General features: G+C 47.4%; 24 non-coding genes across 24 annotated transcripts; all 24 read left to right on the forward strand.

Annotated features, from left to right (window-relative positions):
* Positions 1 to 728: 728 nt before the first annotated feature.
* Positions 729 to 810, forward strand: trnal-aag (transfer RNA leucine (anticodon AAG)). The gene has a single exon. It is a non-coding gene; the product is annotated as a tRNA-Leu (tRNA).
* A 2,286-nt stretch (positions 811 to 3,096) lies between these two features.
* Positions 3,097 to 3,178, forward strand: trnal-aag (transfer RNA leucine (anticodon AAG)). The gene has a single exon. It is a non-coding gene; the product is annotated as a tRNA-Leu (tRNA).
* Positions 3,179 to 3,569: 391 nt separating this feature from the next.
* trnal-aag (transfer RNA leucine (anticodon AAG)) lies at positions 3,570 to 3,651 on the forward strand. Its single transcript has one exon. It is a non-coding gene; the product is annotated as a tRNA-Leu (tRNA).
* An 864-nt stretch (positions 3,652 to 4,515) lies between these two features.
* trnal-aag (transfer RNA leucine (anticodon AAG)) lies at positions 4,516 to 4,597 on the forward strand. Its single transcript has one exon. It is a non-coding gene; the product is annotated as a tRNA-Leu (tRNA).
* Positions 4,598 to 4,988: 391 nt separating this feature from the next.
* trnal-aag (transfer RNA leucine (anticodon AAG)) lies at positions 4,989 to 5,070 on the forward strand. The gene has a single exon. It is a non-coding gene; the product is annotated as a tRNA-Leu (tRNA).
* An 864-nt stretch (positions 5,071 to 5,934) lies between these two features.
* Positions 5,935 to 6,016, forward strand: trnal-aag (transfer RNA leucine (anticodon AAG)). Its single transcript has one exon. It is a non-coding gene; the product is annotated as a tRNA-Leu (tRNA).
* A 395-nt stretch (positions 6,017 to 6,411) lies between these two features.
* Positions 6,412 to 6,494, forward strand: trnal-aag (transfer RNA leucine (anticodon AAG)). The gene has a single exon. It is a non-coding gene; the product is annotated as a tRNA-Leu (tRNA).
* A 396-nt stretch (positions 6,495 to 6,890) lies between these two features.
* On the forward strand, positions 6,891 to 6,972 carry trnal-aag (transfer RNA leucine (anticodon AAG)). Its single transcript has one exon. It is a non-coding gene; the product is annotated as a tRNA-Leu (tRNA).
* An 868-nt stretch (positions 6,973 to 7,840) lies between these two features.
* trnal-aag (transfer RNA leucine (anticodon AAG)) lies at positions 7,841 to 7,922 on the forward strand. Its single transcript has one exon. It is a non-coding gene; the product is annotated as a tRNA-Leu (tRNA).
* An 874-nt stretch (positions 7,923 to 8,796) lies between these two features.
* trnal-aag (transfer RNA leucine (anticodon AAG)) lies at positions 8,797 to 8,878 on the forward strand. The gene has a single exon. It is a non-coding gene; the product is annotated as a tRNA-Leu (tRNA).
* A 395-nt stretch (positions 8,879 to 9,273) lies between these two features.
* trnal-aag (transfer RNA leucine (anticodon AAG)) lies at positions 9,274 to 9,355 on the forward strand. The gene has a single exon. It is a non-coding gene; the product is annotated as a tRNA-Leu (tRNA).
* A 391-nt stretch (positions 9,356 to 9,746) lies between these two features.
* Positions 9,747 to 9,828, forward strand: trnal-aag (transfer RNA leucine (anticodon AAG)). The gene has a single exon. It is a non-coding gene; the product is annotated as a tRNA-Leu (tRNA).
* Positions 9,829 to 11,165: 1,337 nt separating this feature from the next.
* Positions 11,166 to 11,247, forward strand: trnal-aag (transfer RNA leucine (anticodon AAG)). The gene has a single exon. It is a non-coding gene; the product is annotated as a tRNA-Leu (tRNA).
* A 1,820-nt stretch (positions 11,248 to 13,067) lies between these two features.
* trnal-aag (transfer RNA leucine (anticodon AAG)) lies at positions 13,068 to 13,149 on the forward strand. Its single transcript has one exon. It is a non-coding gene; the product is annotated as a tRNA-Leu (tRNA).
* A 395-nt stretch (positions 13,150 to 13,544) lies between these two features.
* Positions 13,545 to 13,626, forward strand: trnal-aag (transfer RNA leucine (anticodon AAG)). The gene has a single exon. It is a non-coding gene; the product is annotated as a tRNA-Leu (tRNA).
* A 391-nt stretch (positions 13,627 to 14,017) lies between these two features.
* trnal-aag (transfer RNA leucine (anticodon AAG)) lies at positions 14,018 to 14,099 on the forward strand. Its single transcript has one exon. It is a non-coding gene; the product is annotated as a tRNA-Leu (tRNA).
* A 390-nt stretch (positions 14,100 to 14,489) lies between these two features.
* On the forward strand, positions 14,490 to 14,571 carry trnal-aag (transfer RNA leucine (anticodon AAG)). The gene has a single exon. It is a non-coding gene; the product is annotated as a tRNA-Leu (tRNA).
* An 865-nt stretch (positions 14,572 to 15,436) lies between these two features.
* Positions 15,437 to 15,518, forward strand: trnal-aag (transfer RNA leucine (anticodon AAG)). The gene has a single exon. It is a non-coding gene; the product is annotated as a tRNA-Leu (tRNA).
* Positions 15,519 to 15,908: 390 nt separating this feature from the next.
* On the forward strand, positions 15,909 to 15,990 carry trnal-aag (transfer RNA leucine (anticodon AAG)). The gene has a single exon. It is a non-coding gene; the product is annotated as a tRNA-Leu (tRNA).
* A 390-nt stretch (positions 15,991 to 16,380) lies between these two features.
* On the forward strand, positions 16,381 to 16,463 carry trnal-aag (transfer RNA leucine (anticodon AAG)). The gene has a single exon. It is a non-coding gene; the product is annotated as a tRNA-Leu (tRNA).
* Positions 16,464 to 16,854: 391 nt separating this feature from the next.
* trnal-aag (transfer RNA leucine (anticodon AAG)) lies at positions 16,855 to 16,936 on the forward strand. Its single transcript has one exon. It is a non-coding gene; the product is annotated as a tRNA-Leu (tRNA).
* An 869-nt stretch (positions 16,937 to 17,805) lies between these two features.
* On the forward strand, positions 17,806 to 17,887 carry trnal-aag (transfer RNA leucine (anticodon AAG)). The gene has a single exon. It is a non-coding gene; the product is annotated as a tRNA-Leu (tRNA).
* Positions 17,888 to 19,226: 1,339 nt separating this feature from the next.
* trnal-aag (transfer RNA leucine (anticodon AAG)) lies at positions 19,227 to 19,309 on the forward strand. The gene has a single exon. It is a non-coding gene; the product is annotated as a tRNA-Leu (tRNA).
* An 863-nt stretch (positions 19,310 to 20,172) lies between these two features.
* Positions 20,173 to 20,254, forward strand: trnal-aag (transfer RNA leucine (anticodon AAG)). The gene has a single exon. It is a non-coding gene; the product is annotated as a tRNA-Leu (tRNA).
* The last annotated feature ends 357 nt before the right edge of the window (positions 20,255 to 20,611 follow it).

The raw sequence follows: 20,611 nt of genomic DNA on the forward strand, positions 1-20,611 counted from the left end.
TGTTGAAGCAGGGACACCAATAGTTTACAATCACAGTGAAGTTACTTCAAAACAGGAAAATCACTTGAATAAAATTAAATAACATTGGAAAGCATTTAGTAGGCAAAAGGATGGAAACAGCCAGATTTACTCATTGAAAAGGGCTTAGTGTGGTAGCGTTGCTTCTACTTCCGGAAGGTGGAAGGCGAAAAAAGTAACGGAAAGAAACTTTTCCACCGGTCGTAGCGAGCCGGAGAGCATAGGCATACAGGTTAGCATGGCCGAGTGGTCCAAGGCGCTGGATTAAGGCTCCAGTCTCTTCTGTGGCGTGGGTTCGAATCCCATTGTTGCCAGTACATCTTTTTGGAAGACTGCTGTGGCTGCGCAATGTGATGATGCATGAACGTCCAAATTCAGCCGCTTTTACATTCCTTGTTTTTTAGCCAAGTCGGTGCTGAAAGCCTGTCACAGCCTCTGCTCCTTTCTTACAGATGCACCGTGTTGAAGCAGGGACACCAATAGTTTACAATCACAGTGAAGTTACTTCAAAACAGGAAAATCACTTGAATAAAATAAAATAACATTGGAAAGCATTTAGTAGGCAAAAGGATGGAAACAGCCAGATTTACTCATTGAAAAGGGCTTAGTGTGGTAGCGTTGCTTCTACTTCCGGAAGGTGGAAGGCGAAAAAAGGAATGGAAAGAAACTTTTCCACCGGTGGTAGCGACCCGGAGAGCGTAGGCACACAGGGTAGCATGGCCGAGTGGTCCAAGGCGCTGGATTAAGGCTCCAGTCTCTTCGGTGGCGTGGGTTCGAATCCCACTGCTGCCAGTACATCTTTTTAGAAGACTGCTGTGGCTGCGCAATAGTGATGCTGCATGAACGTCCAAATTCAGCCGCTTTTACATTCCTTGCTTTTTAGCCAAGTCGGTGCTGAAAGCCTGTCACGGCCTCTGCTCCTTTCTTACAGATGCACCGTGTTGAAGCAGGGACACCAATAGTTTACAATCACAGTGAAGTTACTTCAAAACAGGGAAATCACTTGAATAAAATAACAGTGGAAAGCAATTAGTAGGCAAAAAGATGGAAACAGCCAGATTTACTCATTGAAAAGGGCTTAGTGTGGTAGCGTTGCTTCTACTTCCGGAAGGTGGAAGGCGAAAAAAGGAATGGAAAGAAACTTTTCCACCGGTCGTAGCGAGCCGGAGAGCGTAGGTACACAGTTTAGCGTGGCTGAGCGGTCCAAGGCGCTGGATTAAGGCTCCAGTCTCTTCGGGGGTGTGGGTTCGAATCCCACCGCTGCCAGTGCATCTTTTGGAAGACTGCTGTGGCTGCGCAAAGTGATGCTGCATGAACGTCCAAATTCAGCCGCTTTTACATTCCTTGCTTTTTAGCCAAGTCGGTGCTGAAAGCCTGTCACGGCCTCTGCTCCTTTCTTACAGATGTACCGTGTTGAAGCAGGGACACCAATAGTTTACAATCACAGTGAAGTTACTTCAAAACAGGAAAATCACTTGAATAAAATAAAAGTGGAAAGCAATTAGTAGGCAAAAGGATGGAAACAGCCAGATTTACTCATTGAAAAGGGCTTAGTGTGGTAGCGTTGCTTCTACTTCCGGAAGGTCGAAGGCGAAAAAAGAAATGGAAAGAAACTTTTCCACCGGGCGTAGCGAGCCAGAGAGCGTAGGCACACAGGGTAGCAAGGCCAAGCGGTCCAAGGCGCTGGATTAAGGCTCCAGTCTCTTCGGGGGCGTGGGTTCGAATCCCACCGCTGCCAGTACATCTTTTGGAAGACTGCTGTGGCTGCGCAAAGTGATGCTGCATGAACGTCCAAATTCAGCCGCTTTTACATTCCTTGCTTTTTTGCCAAGTCGGTGCTGAAAGCCTGTCACGGCCTCTGCTCCTTTCTTACAGATGCAACGTGTTGAAGCAGGGACACCAATAGTTTACAATCACAGTGAAGTTACTTCAAAACAGGAAAATCACTTGAATAAAATAACATTGGAAAGCATTTAGTAGGCAAAATAATGGAAACAGACAGTTTTACTCATTGAAAAGGGCTTAGTGTGGTAGCGTTGCCTCTATTTCCGGAAGGTGGAAGGCGAAAAAAGGAATGGAAAGAAACTTTTCCACCGGTCGTAGCCAGCCGGAGAGCGTAGGCAAACAGGGTAGCATGGCCGAGCGGTCCAAGGCGCTGGATTAAGGCTCCAGTCTCTTTGGGGGCGTAGGTTCGAATCCCACCGCTGCAGGTAGATAATTTTGGAAGACTGCTTTGGCTGCGCAAAGTGATGCTGCATGAATGTCCAAATTCAGCCGCTTTTACATTCCTTGCTTTCTAGCCAAGTCGGTGCTGAAAGCCTGTCACAGCCTCTGCTCCTTTCTTACAGATGCACCGTGTTGAAGCAGGGACACCAATAGTTTACAATCACAGTGAAGTTACTTCAAAACAGGAAAATCACTTGAATAACATAAAATAACATTGGAAAGCATTTAGTAGGCAAAAGGATGGAAACAGCCAGATTTACTCATTGAAAAGGGCTTAGTGTGGTAGCGTTGCTTCTACTTCCGGAAAGTGGAAGGCGAAAAAAGGAATGGAAAGAAACTTTCCACTGGTCGTAGCGAGCCAGAGAGCGTAGGCACACAGGGTAGCATGGCCGAGCGGTCCAAGGTGCTGGATTAAGGCTCCAGTCTCTTCGGGGGTGTAGCTTCGAATCCCACCGCTGCAGGTAGATAATTTTGGAAGACTGCTGTGGCTGCGCAAAGTGATGCTGCATGAACGTCCAAATTCAGCCGCTTTTACATTCCTTGCTTTTTAGCCAAGTCGGTGCTGAAAGCCTGTCACGGCCTCTGCTCCTTTCTTACAGATGCACCGTGTTGAAGCAGGGACACCAATAGTTTACAATCACAGTGAAGTTACTTCAAAACAGGGAAATCACTTGAATAAAATAACAGTGGAAAGCAATTAGTAGGCAAAAGGATGGAAACAGCCAGATTTACTCATTGAAAAGGGCTTAGTGTGGTAGCGTTGCTTCTACTTCCGGAAAGTGGAAGGCGAAAAAAGGTATGGAAAGAAACTTTTCCACTGGTCGTAGCGAGCCGGAGAGCGTAGGCACACAGGGTAGCATGGCTGAGCGGTCCAAGGCGCTGGATTAAGGCTCCAGTCTCTTCGGGGCCGTGGGTTCGAATCCCACTGCTGCCAGTACATCTTTTTGGAAGACTGCTGTGGCTGCGCAAAGTGATGCTGCATGAACGTCCAAATTCAGCCGCTTTTACATTCCTTGCTTTTTAGCCAAGTCGGTGCTGAAAGCCTGTCACGGCCTCTGCTCCTTTCTTACAGATGCACCGTGTTGAAGCAGGGACACCAATAGTTTACAATCACAGTGAAGTTACTTCAAAACAGGGAAATCACTTGAATAAAATAACAGTGGAAAGCAATTAGTAGGCAAAAGGATGGAAACAGCCAGATTTACTCATTGAAAAGGGCTTAGTGTGGTAGCGTTGCTTCTATTTCCGGAAGGTGGAAGGCGAAAAAAGGAATGGAAAGAAACTTTTCCACCGGTCGTAGCCAGCCGGAGAGCGTAGGCACACAGGGTAGCATGGCCGAGTGGTCCAAGGCGCTGGATTAAGACTCCAGTCTCTTCGGGGGCGTGGGTTCGAATCCCACTGCTGCCAGTACATCTTTTTGGAAGACTGCTGTGGCTGCGCAAAGTGATGCTGCATGAACGTCCAAATTCAGCCACTTTTACATTCATTGCTTTTTTGCCAAGTCGGTGCTGAAAGCCTGTCACGGCCTCTGCTCCTTTCTTACAGATGCACCGTTTTGAAGCAGGGACACCAATAGTTTACAATCACAGTGAAGTTACTTCAAAACAGGGAAATCACTTGAATAAAATAACAGTGGAAAGCAATTAGTAGGCAAAAGGATGGAAACAGCCAGATTTACTCATTGAAAAGGGCTTAGTGTGGTAGCGTTGCTTCTACTTCCGGAAGGTGGAAGGCGAAAAAAGGAATGGAAAGAAACTTTTCCACCGGTCGTAGCGATCCGGAGAGCATAGGCACACAGGGTAGCATGGCCGAGCGGTCCAAGGCGCTGGATTAAGGCCCCAGTCTCTTCGGGGGCGTTGGTTCGAATCCCACTGCTGCCAGTACATCTTTTTGGAAGACTGCTGTGGCTGCGCAAAGTGATGCTGCATGAACGTCCAAATTCAGCCGCTTTTACATTCCTTGCCTTTTAGCCAAGTCGGTGCTGAAAGCCTGTCACGGCCTCTGCTCCTTTCTTACAGATGCACCGTGTTGAAGCAGGGACACCAATAGTTTACAATCACAGTGAAGTTACTTCAAAACAGGGAAATCACTTGAATAAAATAACAGTGGAAAGCAATTAGTAGGCAAAAGGATGGAAACAGCCAGATTTACTCATTGAAAAGGGCTTAGTGTGGTAGCGTTGCTTCTACTTCCGGAAAGTGGAAGGCGAAAAAAGGTATGGAAAGAATCTTTTCCACTGGTCGTAGCGAGCCGGAGAGCGTAGGCACACAGGGTAGCATGGCCGAGCGGTCCAAGGCGCTGGATTAAGGCTCCAGTCTCTTCGGGGGCGTGGGTTCGAATCCCACTGCTGTCAGTACATCTTTTTGGAAGACTGCTGTGGCTGCGCAAAGTGATGCTGCATGAACGTCCAAATTCAGCCGCTTTTACATTCCTTGCTTTTTAGCCAAGTCGGTGCTGAAAGCCTGTCACGGCCTCTGCTCCTTTCTTACAGATGCACCGTGTTGAAGCAGGGACACCAATAGTTTACAATCACATTGAAGTTACTTCAAAACAGGGAAATCACTTGAATAAAATAACAGTGGAAAGCAATTAGTAGGCAAAAGGATGGAAACAGCCAGATTTACTCATTGAAAAGGGCTTAGTGTGGTAGCGTTGCTTCTACTTCCGGAAGGTGGAAGGCGAAAAAAGGAATGGAAAGAAACTTTTCCACCGGTCGTAGCCAGCCGGAGAGCGTAGGCACACAGGGTAGCATGGCCGAGCGGTCCAAGGCGCTGGATTAAGACTCCAGTCTCTTCGGGGGCGTGGGTTCGAATCCCACTGCTGCCAGTACATCTTTTTGGAAGACTGCTGTGGCTGCGCAAAGTGATGCTGCATGAACGTCCAAATTCAGCCACTTTTACATTCATTGCTTTTTTGCCAAGTCGGTGCTGAAAGCCTGTCACGGCCTCTGCTCCTTTCTTACAGATGCACCGTTTTGAAGCAGGGACACCAATAGTTTACAATCACAGTGAAGTTACTTCAAAACAGGGAAATCACTTGAATAAAATAACAGTGGAAAGCAATTAGTAGGCAAAAGGATGGAAACAGCCAGATTTACTCATTGAAAAGGGCTTAGTGTGGTAGCGTTGCTTCTACTTTCGGAAGGTGGAAGGCGAAAAAAGGAATGGAAAGAAACTTTTCCACCGGTCGTATCGAGCCGGAGAGCATAGGCACACAGGGTAGCATGGCCGAGCGGTCCAAGGCGCTGGATTAAGGCCCCAGTCTCTTCGGGGGCGTTGGTTCGAATCCCACTGCTGCCAGTTCATCTTTTTGGAAGACTGCTGTGGCTGCGCAAAGTGATGCTGCATGAACGTCCAAATTCAGCCGCTTTTACATTCATTGCTTTTTTGCCAAGTCGGTGCTGAAAGCCTGTCGCGGCCTCTGCTCCTTTCTTACAGATGCACCGTTTTGAAGCAGGGACACCAATAGTTTACAATCACAGTGAAGTTACTTCAAAACAGGGAAATCACTTGAATAAAATAACAGTGGAAAGCAATTAGTAGGCAAAAGGATGGAAACAGCCAGATTTACTCATTGAAAAGGGCTTAGTGTGGTATCGTTGCTTCTACTTCCGGAAGGTGGAAGGCGAAAAAAGGAATGGAAAGAAACTTTTCCACCGGTCGTAGCCAGCCGGAGAGTGTAGGCACACAGGGTAGCATGGCCGAGCGGTCCAAGGCGCTGGATTAAGGCTCCAGTCTCTTTGGGGGCGTGGGTTCGAATCCCACTGCTGCCAGTACATCTTTTTGGAAGACTGTTGTGGCTGCGCAAAGTGATGCTGCATGAACGTCCAAATTCAGCCACTTTTACATTCCTTGCTTTTTAGCCAAGTCGGTGCTGAAAGCCTGTCATGGCCTCTGCTCCTTTCTTACAGATGCACCGTGTTGAAGCAGGGACACCAATAGTTTACAATCACAATGAAGTTACTTCAAAACAGGAAAATTACTTGAATAAAATAAAATAACATTGGAAAGCATTTAGTAGGCAAAAGGATGGAAACAGCCAGATTTACTCATTGAAAAGGGCTTAGTGTGGTAGCGTTGCTTCTACTTCCGGAAGGTGGAAGGCGAAAAAAGTAATGGAAAGAAACTTTTCCACCGGTCGTAGCGAGCCGGAGAGCATAGGCACACAGGTTAGCATGGCCGAGCGGTCCAAGGCGCTGGATTAAGGCTCCAGTCTGTTCGGGGGCGTGGGTTCGAATCCCACTGTTGCCAGTACATCTTTTTGGAAGACTGCTGTGGCTGCGCAAAGTGATGCTGCATGAACGTCCAAAATCAGCCGCTTTTACATTCTTTGCTTTTTAGCCAAGTCGGTGCTGAAAGCCTATCACGGCCTCTGCTCCTTTCTTACAGATGCACCATGTTGAAGCAGGGACACCAATAGTTTACAATCACAGTGAAGTTACTTCAAAACAGGGAAATCACTTGAATAAAATAAAATAACATTGGAAAGCAATTAGTAGGCAAAAGGATGGAAACAGCCAGATTTACTCATTGAAAAGGGCTTAGTGTGGTAGCGTTGCTTCTACTTCCGGAAGGTGGAAGGCGAAAAAAGGAATGGAAAGAAACTTTTCCACCGGTCGTAGCGAGCCAGAGAGCGTAGGTACACAGGGTAGCGTGGCCGAGCGGTCCAAGGCGCTGGATTAAGGCTCCAGTCTCTTCGGGGGCGTGGGTTCGAATCCCACCGCTGCCAGTACATCTTTTGGAAGACTGCTGTGGCTGCGCAAAGTGATGCTGCATGAACGTCCAAATTCAGCCGCTTTTACATTCCTTGCTTTCTAGCCAAGTCGGTGCTGAAAGCCTGTCACAGCCTCTGCTCCTTTCTTACAGATGCACCGTGTTGAAGCAGGGACACCAATAGTTTACAATCACAGTGAAGTTACTTCAAAACAGGAAAATCACTTGAATAACATAAAATAACATTGGAAAGCATTTAGTAGGCAAAAGGATGGAAACAGCCAGATTTACTCATTGAAAAGGGCTTAGTGTGGTAGCGTTGCTTCTACTTCCGGAAAGTGGAAGGCGAAAAAAGGAATGGAAAGAAACTTTTCCACCGGTCGTAGCGAGCCGGAGAGCATAGGCACACAGGGTAGCATGGCCGAGCGGTCCAAGGCGCTGGATTAAGGCCCCAGTCTCTTCGGGGGCGTTGGTTCGAATCCCACTGCTGCCAGTTCATCTTTTTGGAAGACTGCTGTGGCTGCGCAAAGTGATGCTGCATGAACGTCCAAATTCAGCCGCTTTTACATTCATTGCTTTTTTGCCAAGTCGGTGCTGAAAGCCTGTCGCGGCCTCTGCTCCTTTCTTACAGATGCACCGTTTTGAAGCAGGGACACCAATAGTTTACAATCACAGTGAAGTTACTTCAAAACAGGGAAATCACTTGAATAAAATAACAGTGGAAAGCAATTAGTAGGCAAAAGGATGGAAACAGCCAGATTTACTCATTGAAAAGGGCTTAGTGTGGTATCGTTGCTTCTACTTCCGGAAGGTGGAAGGCGAAAAAAGGAATGGAAAGAAACTTTTCCACCGGTCGTAGCCAGCCGGAGAGTGTAGGCACACAGGGTAGCATGGCCGAGCGGTCCAAGGCGCTGGATTAAGGCTCCAGTCTCTTTGGGGGCGTGGGTTCGAATCCCACTGCTGCCAGTACATCTTTTTGGAAGACTGTTGTGGCTGCGCAAAGTGATGCTGCATGAACGTCCAAATTCAGCCACTTTTACATTCCTTGCTTTTTAGCCAAGTCGGTGCTGAAAGCCTGTCATGGCCTCTGCTCCTTTCTTACAGATGCACCGTGTTGAAGCAGGGACACCAATAGTTTACAATCACAATGAAGTTACTTCAAAACAGGAAAATTACTTGAATAAAATAAAATAACATTGGAAAGCATTTAGTAGGCAAAAGGATGGAAACAGCCAGATTTACTCATTGAAAAGGGCTTAGTGTGGTAGCGTTGCTTCTACTTCCGGAAGGTGGAAGGCGAAAAAAGTAATGGAAAGAAACTTTTCCACCGGTCGTAGCGAGCCGGAGAGCATAGGCACACAGGTTAGCATGGCCGAGCGGTCCAAGGCGCTGGATTAAGGCTCCAGTCTGTTCGGGGGCGTGGGTTCGAATCCTACTGTTGCCAGTACATCTTTTTGGAAGACTGCTGTGGCTGCGCAAAGTGATGCTGCATGAACGTCCAAAATCAGCCGCTTTTACATTCTTTGCTTTTTAGCCAAGTCGGTGCTGAAAGCCTATCACGGCCTCTGCTCCTTTCTTACAGATGCACCATGTTGAAGCAGGGACACCAATAGTTTACAATCACAGTGAAGTTACTTCAAAACAGGGAAATCACTTGAATAAAATAAAATAACATTGGAAAGCAATTAGTAGGCAAAAGGATGGAAACAGCCAGATTTACTCATTGAAAAGGGCTTAGTGTGGTAGCGTTGCTTCTACTTCCGGAAGGTGGAAGGCGAAAAAAGGAATGGAAAGAAACTTTTCCACCGGTCGTAGCGAGCCAGAGAGCGTAGGTACACAGGGTAGCGTGGCCGAGCGGTCCAAGGCGCTGGATTAAGGCTCCAGTCTCTTCGGGGGCGTGGGTTCGAATCCCACCGCTGCCAGTACATCTTTTGGAAGACTGCTGTGGCTGCGCAAAGTGATGCTGCATGAACGTCCAAATTCAGCCGCTTTTACATTCCTTGCTTTCTAGCCAAGTCGGTGCTGAAAGCCTGTCACAGCCTCTGCTCCTTTCTTACAGATGCACCGTGTTGAAGCAGGGACACCAATAGTTTACAATCACAGTGAAGTTACTTCAAAACAGGAAAATCACTTGAATAACATAAAATAACATTGGAAAGCATTTAGTAGGCAAAAGGATGGAAACAGCCAGATTTACTCATTGAAAAGGGCTTAGTGTGGTAGCGTTGCTTCTACTTCCGGAAAGTGGAAGGCGAAAAAAGGAATGGAAAGAAACTTTTCCACTGGTCGTAGCGAGCCAGAGAGCGTAGGCACACAGGGTAGCATGGCCGAGCGGTCCAAGGCGCTGGATTAAGGCTCCAGTCTCTTCGGGGGCGTGGGTTCGAATCCCACTGCTGCCAGTACATCTTTTTGGAAGACTGCTGTGGCTGCGCAAAGTGATGCTGCATGAACGTCCAAATTCAGCCGCTTTTACATTCCTTGCTTTTTAGCCAAGTCTGTGCTGAAAGCCTGTCACGGCCTCTGCTCCTTTCTTACAGATGCACCGTGTTAAAGCAGGGACACCTCTAGTTTACAATCACAGTGAAGTTACTTCAAAACAGGGAAATCACTTGAATAAAATAACAGTGGAAAGCAATTAGTAGGCAAAAGGATGGAAACAGCCAGATTTACTCATTGAAAAGGGCTTAGTGTGGTAGCGTTGCTTCTACTTCCGGAAGGTGGAAGGCGAAAAAAGGAATGGAAAGAAACTTTTCCACCGGTCGTAGCCAGCCGGAGAGCGTAGGCACACAGGGTAGCATGGCCGAGCGGTCCAAGGCGCTGGATTAAGGCTCCAGTCTCTTCGGTGGCGTGGGTTTGAATCCCACTGCTGCCGGTACATCTTTTTGGAAGACTGCTGTGGCTGCGCAAAGTGATGCTGCATGAACATCCAAATTCAGCCACTTTTACATTCCTTGCTTTTTAGCCAAGTCGGTGCTGAAAGCCTGTCACGGCCTCTGCTCCTTTCTTACAGATGCACCGTGTTGAAGCAGGGACACCAATAGTTTACAATCACAGTGAAGTTACTTCAAAACAGGAAAATCACTTGAATAAAATAACAGTGGAAAGCAATTAGTAGGCAAAAGGATGGAAAAAGCCAGATTTACTCATTGAAAAGGGCTTAGTGTGGTAGCGTTGCTTCTACTTCCGGAAGGTGGAAGGCGAAAAAAGGAATGGAAAGAAACTTTTCCACCGGTCATAGTGAGCCGGCGAGCGTAGGCACACAGGGTAGCATGGCCGAGCGGTCCAAGGTGCTGGATTAAGGCTCCAGTCTCTTCGGGGGTGTAGCTTCGAATCCCACCGCTGCAGGTAGATAATTTTGGAAGACTGCTGTGGCTGCGGCTGCTGTGGCTGCATGAATGTCCAAATTCAGCCGCTTTTACATTTCTTGCTTTCTAGCCAAGTCGGTGCTGAAAGCCTGTCACAGCCTCTGCTCCTTTCTTACAGATGCACCGTTTTGAAGCAGGGACACCAATAGTTTACAATCACAGTGAAGTTACTTAAAAACAGGGAAATCACTTGAATAAAATAACAGTGGAAAGCAATTAGTAGGCAAAAGGATGGAAACAGCCAGATTTACTCATTGAAAAGGGCTTAGTGTGGTAGCGTTGCTTCTACTTCCGGAAGGTGGAAGGCGAAAAAAGGAATGGAAAGAAACTTTTCCACCGGTCGTAGCGAGCCGGAGAGCATAGGCACACAGGGTAGCATGGCCGAGCGGTCCAAGGCGCTGGATTAAGGCCCCAGTCTCTTCGGGGGCGTTGGTTCGAATCCCACTGCTGCCAGTACATCTTTTTGGAAGACTGCTGTGGCTGCGCAAAGTGATGCTGCATGAACGTCCAAATTCAGCCGCTTTTACATTCATTGCTTTTTTGCCAAGTCGGTGCTGAAAGCCTGTCGCGGCCTCTGCTCCTTTCTTACAGATGCACCGTTTTGAAGCAGGGACACCAATAGTTTACAATCACAGTGAAGTTACTTCAAAACAGGGAAATCACTTGAATAAAATAACATTGGAAAGCATTTAGTAGGCAAAAGGATGGAAACAGCCAGATTTACTCATTGAAAAGGGCTTAGTGTGGTAGCGTTGCTTCTACTTCCGGAAGGTGGAAGGCGAAAAAAGTAATGGAAAGAAACTTTTCCACCGGTCGTAGCGAGCCGGAGAGCGTAGGCAAACAGGGTAGCATGGCCGAGCGGTCCAAGGCGCTGGATTAAGGCTCCAGTCTGTTCGGGGGCGTGGGTTCGAATCCCACTGTTGCCAGTACATCTTTTTGGAAGACTGCTGTGGCTGCGCAAAGTGATGCTGCATGAACGTCCAAAATCAGCCGCTTTTACATTCTTTGCTTTTTAGCCAAGTCGGTGCTGAAAGCCTGTCACGGCCTCTGCTCCTTTCTTACAGATGCACCATGTTGAAGCAGGGACACCAATAGTTTACAATCACAGTGAAGTTACTTCAAAAGAGGAAAATCACTTGAATAAAATAAAATAACATTGGAAAGCATTTAGTAGGCAAAAGGATGGAAACAGCCAGATTTACTCATTGAAAAGGGCTTAGTGTGGTAGCGTTGCTTCTACTTCCGGAAGGTGGAAGGCGAAAAAAGGAATGGAAAGAAACTTTTCCACCGGTCATAGCGAGCCGGAGAGCGTAGGCACACAGGGTAGCATGGCTGAGCGGTCCAAGGTGCTGGATTAAGGCTCCAGTCTCTTCGGGGGTGTAGCTTTGAATCCCACCGCTGCAGGTAGATAATTTTGGAAGACTGCTGTGGCTGCGGCTGCTGTGGCTGCATGAATGTCCAAATTCAGCCGCTTTTACATTCCTTGCTTTCTAGCCAAGTCGGTGCTGAAAGCCTGTCACAGCCTCTGCTCCTTTCTTACAGATGCACCGTGTTGAAGCAGGGACACCAATAGTTTACAATCACAGTGAAGTTACTTCAAAACAAGAAAATCACTTGAATAAAATAACAGTGGAAAGCAATTAGTAGGCAAAAGGATGGAAACAGCCAAATTTACTCATTGAAAAGGGCTTAGTGTGGTAGCGTTGCTTCTACTTCCGGAAGGTGGAAGGCGAAAAAAGAAATGGAAAGAAACTTTTCCACCGGTCGTAGCGAGCCGGAGAGCGTAGGCAAACAGGGTAGCATGGCCGAGCGGTCCAAGAAGCTGGATTAAGGCTCCAGTCTGTTCGGGGGCGTGGGTTCGAATCCCACTGTTGCCAGTACATCTTTTTGGAAGACTGCTGTGGCTGCGCAAAGTGATGCTGCATGAACGTCCAAAATCAGCCGCTTTTACATTCTTTGCTTTTTAGCCAAGTCGGTGCTGAAAGCCTGTCACGGCCTCTGCTCCTTTCTTACAGATGCACCATGTTGAAGCAGGGACACCAATAGTTTACAATCACAGTGAAGTTACTTCAAAACAGGAAAATCACTTGAATAAAATAAAATAACATTGGAAAGCATTTAGTAGGCAAAAGGATGGAAACAGCCAGATTTACTCATTGAAAAGGGCTTAGTGTGGTAGCGTTGCTTCTACTTCCGGAAGGTGGAAGGCGAAAAAAGGAATGGAAAGAAACTTTTCCACCGGTCATAGCGAGCCGGAGAGCGTAGGCACACAGGGTAGCATGGCTGAGCGGTCCAAGGTGCTGGATTAAGGCTCCAGTCTCTTCGGGGGTGTAGCTTTGAATCCCACCGCTGCAGGTAGATAATTTTGGAAGACTGCTGTGGCTGCGGCTGCTGTGGCTGCATGAATGTCCAAATTCAGCCGCTTTTACATTCCTTGCTTTCTAGCCAAGTCGGTGCTGAAAGCCTGTCACAGCCTCTGCTCCTTTCTTACAGATGCACCGTGTTGAAGCAGGGACACCAATAGTTTACAATCACAGTGAAGTTACTTCAAAACAAGAAAATCACTTGAATAAAATAACAGTGGAAAGCAATTAGTAGGCAAAAGGATGGAAACAGCCAAATTTACTCATTGAAAAGGGCTTAGTGTGGTAGCGTTGCTTCTACTTCCGGAAGGTGGAAGGCGAAAAAAGGAATGGAAAGAAACTTTTCCACCGGTCGTAGCGAGCCGGAGAGCGTAGGTACACAGGGTAGCGTGGCCGAGCGGTCCAAGGCGCTGGATTAAGGCTCCAGTCTCTTCGGGGGCGTGGGTTCGAATCCCACCGCTGCCAGTACATCTTTTGGAAGACTGCTGTGGCTGCGCAAAGTGATGCTGCATGAACGTCCAAATTCAGCCGCTTTTACATTCCTTGCTTTCTAGCCAAGTCGGTGCTGAAAGCCTGTCATAGCCTCTGCTCCTTTCTTACAGATGCACCGTGTTGAAGCAGGGACACCAATAGTTTACAATCACAGTGAAGTTACTTCAAAACAGGAAAATCACTTGAATAACATAAAATAACATTGGAAAGCATTTAGTAGGCAAAAGGATGGAAACAGCCAGATTTACTCATTGAAAAGGGCTTAGTGTGGTAGCGTTGCTTCTACTTCCGGAAAGTGGAAGGCGAAAAAAGGAATGGAAAGAAACTTTTCCACTGGTCGTAGCGAGCCAGAGAGCGTAGGCACACAGGGTAGCATGGCCGAGCGGTCCAAGGTGCTGGATTAAGGCTCCAGTCTCTTCGGGGGCGTGGGTTCGAATCCCACTGCTGCCAGTACATCTTTTTGGAAGACTGCTGTGGCTGCGCAAAGTGATGCTGCATGAACGTCCAAATTCAGCCGCTTTTACATTCCTTGCTTTTTAGCCAAGTCGGTGCTGAAAGCCTGTCACGGCCTCTGCTCCTTTCTTACAGATGCACCGTGTTAAAGCAGGGACACCTCTAGTTTACAATCACAGTGAAGTTACTTCAAAACAGGGAAATCACTTGAATAAAATAACAGTGGAAAGCAATTAGTAGGCAAAAGGATGGAAACAGCCAGATTTACTCATTGAAAAGGGCTTAGTGTGGTAGCGTTGCTTCTACTTCCGGAAGGTGGAAGGCGAAAAAAGGAATGGAAAGAGACTTTTCCACCTTTCGTAGCGAGCTGGAGAGCGTAGGTACACAGGGTAGCGTGGCCGAGCGGTCCAAGGCACTGGATTAAGGCTCCAGTCTCTTCGGGGGCGTGGGTTCGAATCCCACCGCTGCCAGTACATCTTTTGGAAGACTGCTGTGGCTGCGCAAAGTGATGCTGCATGAACGTCCAAATTCAGCCGCTTTTACATTCCTTGCTTTTTAGCCAAGTCGGTGCTGAAAGCCTGTCACGGCCTCTGCTCCTTTCTTACAGATGCACCGTGTTGAAGCAGGGACACCAATAGTTTACAATCACAGTGAAGTTACTTCAAAACAGGGAAATCACTTGAATAACATAACAGTGGAAAGCAATTAGTAGGCAAAAGGATGGAAACAGCCAGATTTACTCATTGAAAAGGGCTTAGTGTGGTAGCGTTGCTTCTACTTCCGGAAGGTGGAAGGCGAAAAAAGGAATGGAAAGAAACTTTTCCACCGGTCGTAGCCAGCCGGAGAGTGTAGGCACACAGGGTAGCATGGCCGAGCGGTCCAAGGCGCTGGATTAAGGCTCCAGTCTCTTTGGGGGCGTGGGTTCAAATCCCACTGCTGCCAGTACATCTTTTTGGAAGACTGTTGTGGCTGCGCAAAGTGATGCTGCATGAACGTCCAAATTCAGCCACTTTTACATTCCTTGCTTTTTAGCCAAGTCGGTGCTGAAAGCCTGTCATGGCCTCTGCTCCTTTCTTACAGATGCACCGTGTTGAAGCAGGGACACCAATAGTTTACAATCAAAATGAAGTTACTTCAAAACAGGAAAATCACTTGAATAAAATAAAATTACATTGGAAAGCATTTAGTAGGCAAAAGGATGGAAACATCCAGATTTACTCATTGAAAAGGGCTTAGTGTGGTAGCGTTGCTTCTACTTCCGGAAGGTGGAAGGCGAAAAAAGTAATGGAAAGAAACTTTTCCACCGGTCGTAGCGAGCCGGAGAGCATAGGCACACAGGTTAGCATGGCCGAGCGGTCCAAGGCGCTGGATTAAGTCTCCAGTCTGTTCGGGGGCGTGGGTTCGAATCCCACTGTTGCCAGTACATCTTTTTGGAAGGCTGCGCAAAGTGATGCTGCATGAACGTCCAAAATCAGCCGCTTTTACATTCTTTGCTTTTTAGCCAAGTCGGTGCTGAAAGCCTGTCACGGCCTCTGCTCCTTTCTTACAGATGCACCGTGTTGAAGCAGGGACACCAATAGTTTACAATCACAGTGAAGTTACTTCAAAACAGGAAAATCACTTGAATAAAATAAAATAACATTGGAAAGCATTTAGTAGGCAAAAGGATGGAAACAGCCAGATTTACTCATTGAAAAGGGCTTAGTGTGGTAGCGTTGCTTCTACTTCCGGAAGGTGGAAGGCGAAAAAAGGAATGGAAAGAAACTTTTCCACCGGTCATAGCGAGCCGGAGAGCGTAGGTACACAGGGTAGTGTGGCCGAGCGGTCCAAGGCGCTGGATTAAGGCTCCAGTCTCTTCGGGGGCGTGGGTTCGAATCCCACCGCTGCCAGTACATCTTTTGGAAGACTGCTGTGGCTGCGCAAAGTGATGCTGCATGAACGTCCAAATTCAGCCGCTTTTACATTCCTTGCTTTCTAGCCAAGTCGGTGCTGAAAGCCTGTCACAGCCTCTGCTCCTTTCTTACAGATGCACCGTGTTGAAGCAGGGACACCAATAGTTTACAATCACAGTGAAGTTACTTCAAAACAGGGAAATCACTTGAATAAAATAACAGTGGAAAGCAATTAGTAGGCAAAAGGATGGAAACAGCCAGATTTACTCATTGAAAAGGGCTTAGTGTGGTAGCGTTGCTTCTACTTCCGGAAGGTGGAAGGCGAAAAAAGGAATGGAAAGAAACTTTTCCACCGGTCGTAGCCAGCCGGAGAGCGTAGGCACACAGGGTAGCATGGCCGAGCGGTCCAAGGCGCTGGATTAAGGCTCCAGTCTCTTCGGTGGCGTGGGTTCGAATCCCACTGCTGCCAGTGCATCTTTTTGGAAGACTGCTGTGGCTGCGCAAAGTGATGCTGCATGAACGTCCAAATTCAGCCACTTTTACATTCCTTGCTTTTTAGCCAAGTCGGTGCTGAAAGCCTGTCACGGCCTCTGCTCCTTTCTTACAGATGCACCGTGTTGAAGCAGGGACACCAATAGTTTACAATCACAGTGAAGTTACTTCAAAACAGGAAAATCACTTGAATAAAATAACAGTGGAAAGCAATTAGTAGGCAAAAGGATGGAAACAGCCAGATTTACTCATTGAAAAGGGCTTAGTGTGGTAGCGTTGCTTCTACTTCCGGAAGGTGTAAGGCGAAAAAAGGAATGGAAAGAAACTTTTCCACCGGTCGTAGCGAGCCGGAGAGCATAGGCACACAGGTTAGCATGGCCGAGCGGTCCAAGGCGCTGGATTAAGGCTCCAGTCTGTTCGGGGGCGTGGGTTCGAATCCCACTGTTGCCAGTACATCTTTTTGGAAGACTGCTGTGGCTGCGCAAAGTGATGCTGCATGAACGTCCAAAATCAGCCGCTTTTACATTCTTTGCTTTTTAGCCAAGTCGGTGCTGAAAGCCTGTCACGGCCTCTGCTCCTTTCTTACAGATGCACCGTGTTGAAGCAGGGACACCAATAGTTTACAATCACAGTGAAGTTACTTCAAAACAGGGAAATCACTTGAATAAAATAACTGTGGAAAGCAATTAGTAGGCAAAAGGATGGAAACAGCCAGATTTACTCATTGAAAAGGGCTTAGTGTGGTAGCGTTGCTTCTACTTCCGGAAGGTGGAAGGCGAAAAAAGGAATGGAAAGAAACTTTTCCACCAGTCGTAGCCAGCCGGAGAGTGAAGGCACACAGGGTAGCATGGCCGAGCGGTCCAAGGCGCTGGATTAAGGCTCCAGTCTCTTTGGGGGCGTGGGTTCTAATCCCACTGCTGCCAGTACATCTTTTTGGAAGACTGTTGTGGCTGCGCAAAGTGATGCTGCATGAACGTCCAAATTCAGCCACTTTTACATTCCTTGCTTTTTAGCCAAGTCGGTGCTGAAAGCCTGTCATGGCCTCTGCTCCTTTCTTACAGATGCACCGTGTTGAAGCAGGGACACCAATAGTTTACAATCACAATGAAGTTACTTCAAAACAGGAAAATCACTTGAATAAAATAAAATAACATTGGAAAGCATTTAGTAGGCAAAAGGATGGAAACAGCCAGATTTACTCATTGAAAAGGGCTTAGAGTGGTAGCATTGCTTCTACTTCCGGAAGGTGGAAGGCGAAAAAAGTAATGGAAAGAAACTTTTCCACCGGTCGTAGCAAGCCGGAGAGCATAGGCACACAGGTTAGCATGGCCGAGCGGTCCAAGGCGCTGGATTAAGGCTCCAGTCTCTTTGGGGGTGTAGGTTTGAATCCCACCGCTGCAGGTAGATAATTTTGGAAGACTGCTGTGGCTGCGCAAAGTGATGCTGCATGAATGTCCAAATTCAGCCGCTTTTACATTCCTTGCTTTCTAGCCAAGTCGGTGCTGAAAGCCTGTCACAGCCTCTGCTCCTTTCTTACAGATGCACCGTGTTGAAGCAGGGACACCATTAGTTTACAATCACAGTGAAGTTACTTCAAAACAGGAAAATCACTTGAATAAAATAACAGTGGAAAGCAATTAGTAGGCAAAAGGATGGAAACAGCCAGATTTACTCATTGAAAAGGGCTTAGTGTGGTAGCGTTGCTTCTACTTCCGGAAGGTGGAAGGCGAAAAAAGGAATGGAAAGAAACTTTTCCACCGGTCGTAGCGAGCCGGAGAGCGTAGGTACACAGGGTAGCGTGGCCGACCGGTCCAAGGCGCTGGATTAAGGCTCCAGTCTCTTCGGGGGCGTGGGTTCGAATCCCACCGCTGCCAGTGCATCTTTTGGAAGACTGCTGTGGCTGCGCAAAGTGATGCTGCATGAACGTCCAAATTCAGCCGCTTTTACATTCCTTGCTTTTTAGCCAAGTCGGTGCTGAAAGCCTGTCACGGCCTCTGCTCCTTTCTTACAGATGCATTGTGTTGAAGCAGGCACACCAATAGTTTACAATCACAGTGAAGTTACTTCAAAACAGGAAAATCACTTGAATAAAATAAAAGTGGAAAGCATTTAGTAGGCAAAAGGATGGAAACAGCCAGATTTACTCATTGAAAAGGGCTTAGTGTGGTAGCGTTGCTTCTACTTCCGGAAGGTGGAAGGCGAAAAAAGAAATGGAAAGAAACTTTTCCACCGGGCGTAGCGAGCCGGAGAGCGTAGGCACACAGGGTAGCAAGGCCAAGCGGTCCAAGGCGCTGGATTAAGGCTCCAGTCTCTTCGGGGGCGTGGGTTCGAATCCCACCGCTGCCAGTACATCTTTTGGAAGACTGCTGTGGCTGCGCAAAGTGATGCTGCATGAACGTCCAAATTCAGCCGCTTTTACATTCCTTGCTTTTTTGCCAAGTCGGTGCTGAAAGCCTGTCACGGCCTCTGCTCCTTTCTTACAGATGCAACGTGTTGAAGCAGGGAAACCAATAGTTTACAATCACAGTGAAGTTACTTCAAAACAGGAAAATCACTTGAATAAAATAACATTGGAAAGCATTTAGTAGGCAAAATAATGGAAACAGACAGTTTTACTCATTGAAAAGGGCTTAGTGTGGTAGCGTTGCCTCTATTTCCGGAAGGTGGAAGGCGAAAAAAGGAATGGAAAGAAACTTTTCCACCGGTCGTAGCCAGCCGGAGAGCGTAGGCACACAGGGTAGCATGGCCGAGCGGTCCAAGGCGCTGGATTAAGGCTCCAGTCTCTTTGGGGGCGTAGGTTCGAATCCCACCGCTGCAGGTAGATAATTTTGGAAGACTGCTTTGGCTGCGCAAAGTGATGCTGCATGAATGTCCAAATTCAGCCGCTTTTACATTCCTTGCTTTCTAGCCAAGTCGGTGCTGAAAGCCTGTCACAGCCTCTGCTCCTTTCTTACAGATGCACCGTGTTGAAGCAGGGACACCAATAGTTTACAATCACAGTGAAGTTACTTCAAAACAGGAAAATCACTTGAATAAAATAAAATAACATTGGAAAGCATTTAGTAGGCAAAAGGATGGAAACAGCCAGATTTACTCATTGAAAAGGGCTTAGTGTGGTAGCGTTGCTTCTACTTCCGGAAAGTGGAAGGCGAAAAAAGGTATGGAAAGAAACTTTTCCACTGGTCGTTGCGAGCCGGAGAGCGTAGGCACACAGGTTAGCATGGCCGAGCGGTCCAAGGCGCTGGATTAAGGCTCCAGTCTCTTCGGGGGCATGGGTTCGAATCCCACTGCTGCCAGTACATCTTTTTGGAAGACTGCTGTGGCTGCGCAAAGTGATGCTGCATGAACGTCCAAATTCAGCCACTTTTACATGCCTTGCTTTTTAGCCAAGTCGGTGCTGAAAGCCTGTCACGGCCTCTGCTCCTTTCTTACAGATGCACCGTGTTGAAGCAGGGACACCAATAGTTTACAATCACAGTGAAGTTACTTCAAAACAGGAAAATCACTTGAATAAAATAACAGTGGAAAGCAATTAGTAGGCAAAAGGATGGAAACAGCCAGATTTACTCATTGAAAAGGGCTTAGTGTGGTAGCGTTGCTTCTATTTCCGGAAGGTGTAAGGCGAAAAAAGGAATGGAAAGAAACTTTTCCACCGGTCGTAGTGAGCCGGAGAGCGTAGCCACACAGTGTAGCAAGGCCGAGCGGTCCAAGTCGCTGGATTAAGGCTCCAGTCTCTTCGGGGGCGTGGGTTCGAATCCCACTGCTGCCAGTACATCTTTTGGAAGACTGCTGTGGCTGCGCAAAGTGATGCTGCATGAACGTCCAAATTCAGCCGCTTTTACATTCCTTGCTTTTTTGCCAAGTCGGTGCTGAAAGCCTGTCACGGCCTCTGCTCCTTTCTTACAGATGCACCGTGTTGAAGCAGGGAAACCAATAGTTTACAATCACAGTGAAGTTACTTCAAAACAGGGAAATCACTTGAATAAAATAACAGTGGAAAGCAATTAGTAGGCAAAAGGATGGAAACAGCCAGATTTACTCATTGAAAAGGGCTTAGTGTGGTAGCGTTGCTTCTACTTCCGGAAGGTGGAAGGCGAAAAAAGGAATGGAAAGAAACTTTTCCACCGGTCGTAGCGAGCCGGAGAGCATAGGCACACAGGGTAGCATGGCCGAGCGGTCCAAGGCGCTGGATTAAGGCTCCAGTCTCTTCGGGGGCGTGGGTTCGAATCCCACTGCTGCCAGTACATCTTTTTAGAAGACTGCTGTGGCTGCGCAAAGTGATGCTGCATGAATGTCCAAATCAGCCGCTTTTACATTCTTTGCTTTTTAGCCAAGTCGGTGCTGAAAGCCTGTCACAGCCTCTGCTCCTTTTTTACAGATGCACCGTGTTGAAGCAGGGACACCAATAATTTACAATCACAGTAAAGTTACTTCAAAACAGGAAAATCACTTGAATAAAATAAAAAAATATTGGAAAGCATTTAGTAGGCAAAAGGATGGAAACAGCCAGATTTACTCATTGAAAAGGGCTTAGTGTGGTAGCGTTGCTTCTACTTCCGGAAGGTGGAAGGCGAAAAAAGGAATGGAAAGAATTTTTT

This window comes from Carassius carassius, chromosome 1, assembly GCF_963082965.1.
Source record: "Carassius carassius chromosome 1, fCarCar2.1, whole genome shotgun sequence".
NCBI classification, from domain to species: domain Eukaryota; kingdom Metazoa; phylum Chordata; class Actinopteri; order Cypriniformes; family Cyprinidae; genus Carassius; species Carassius carassius.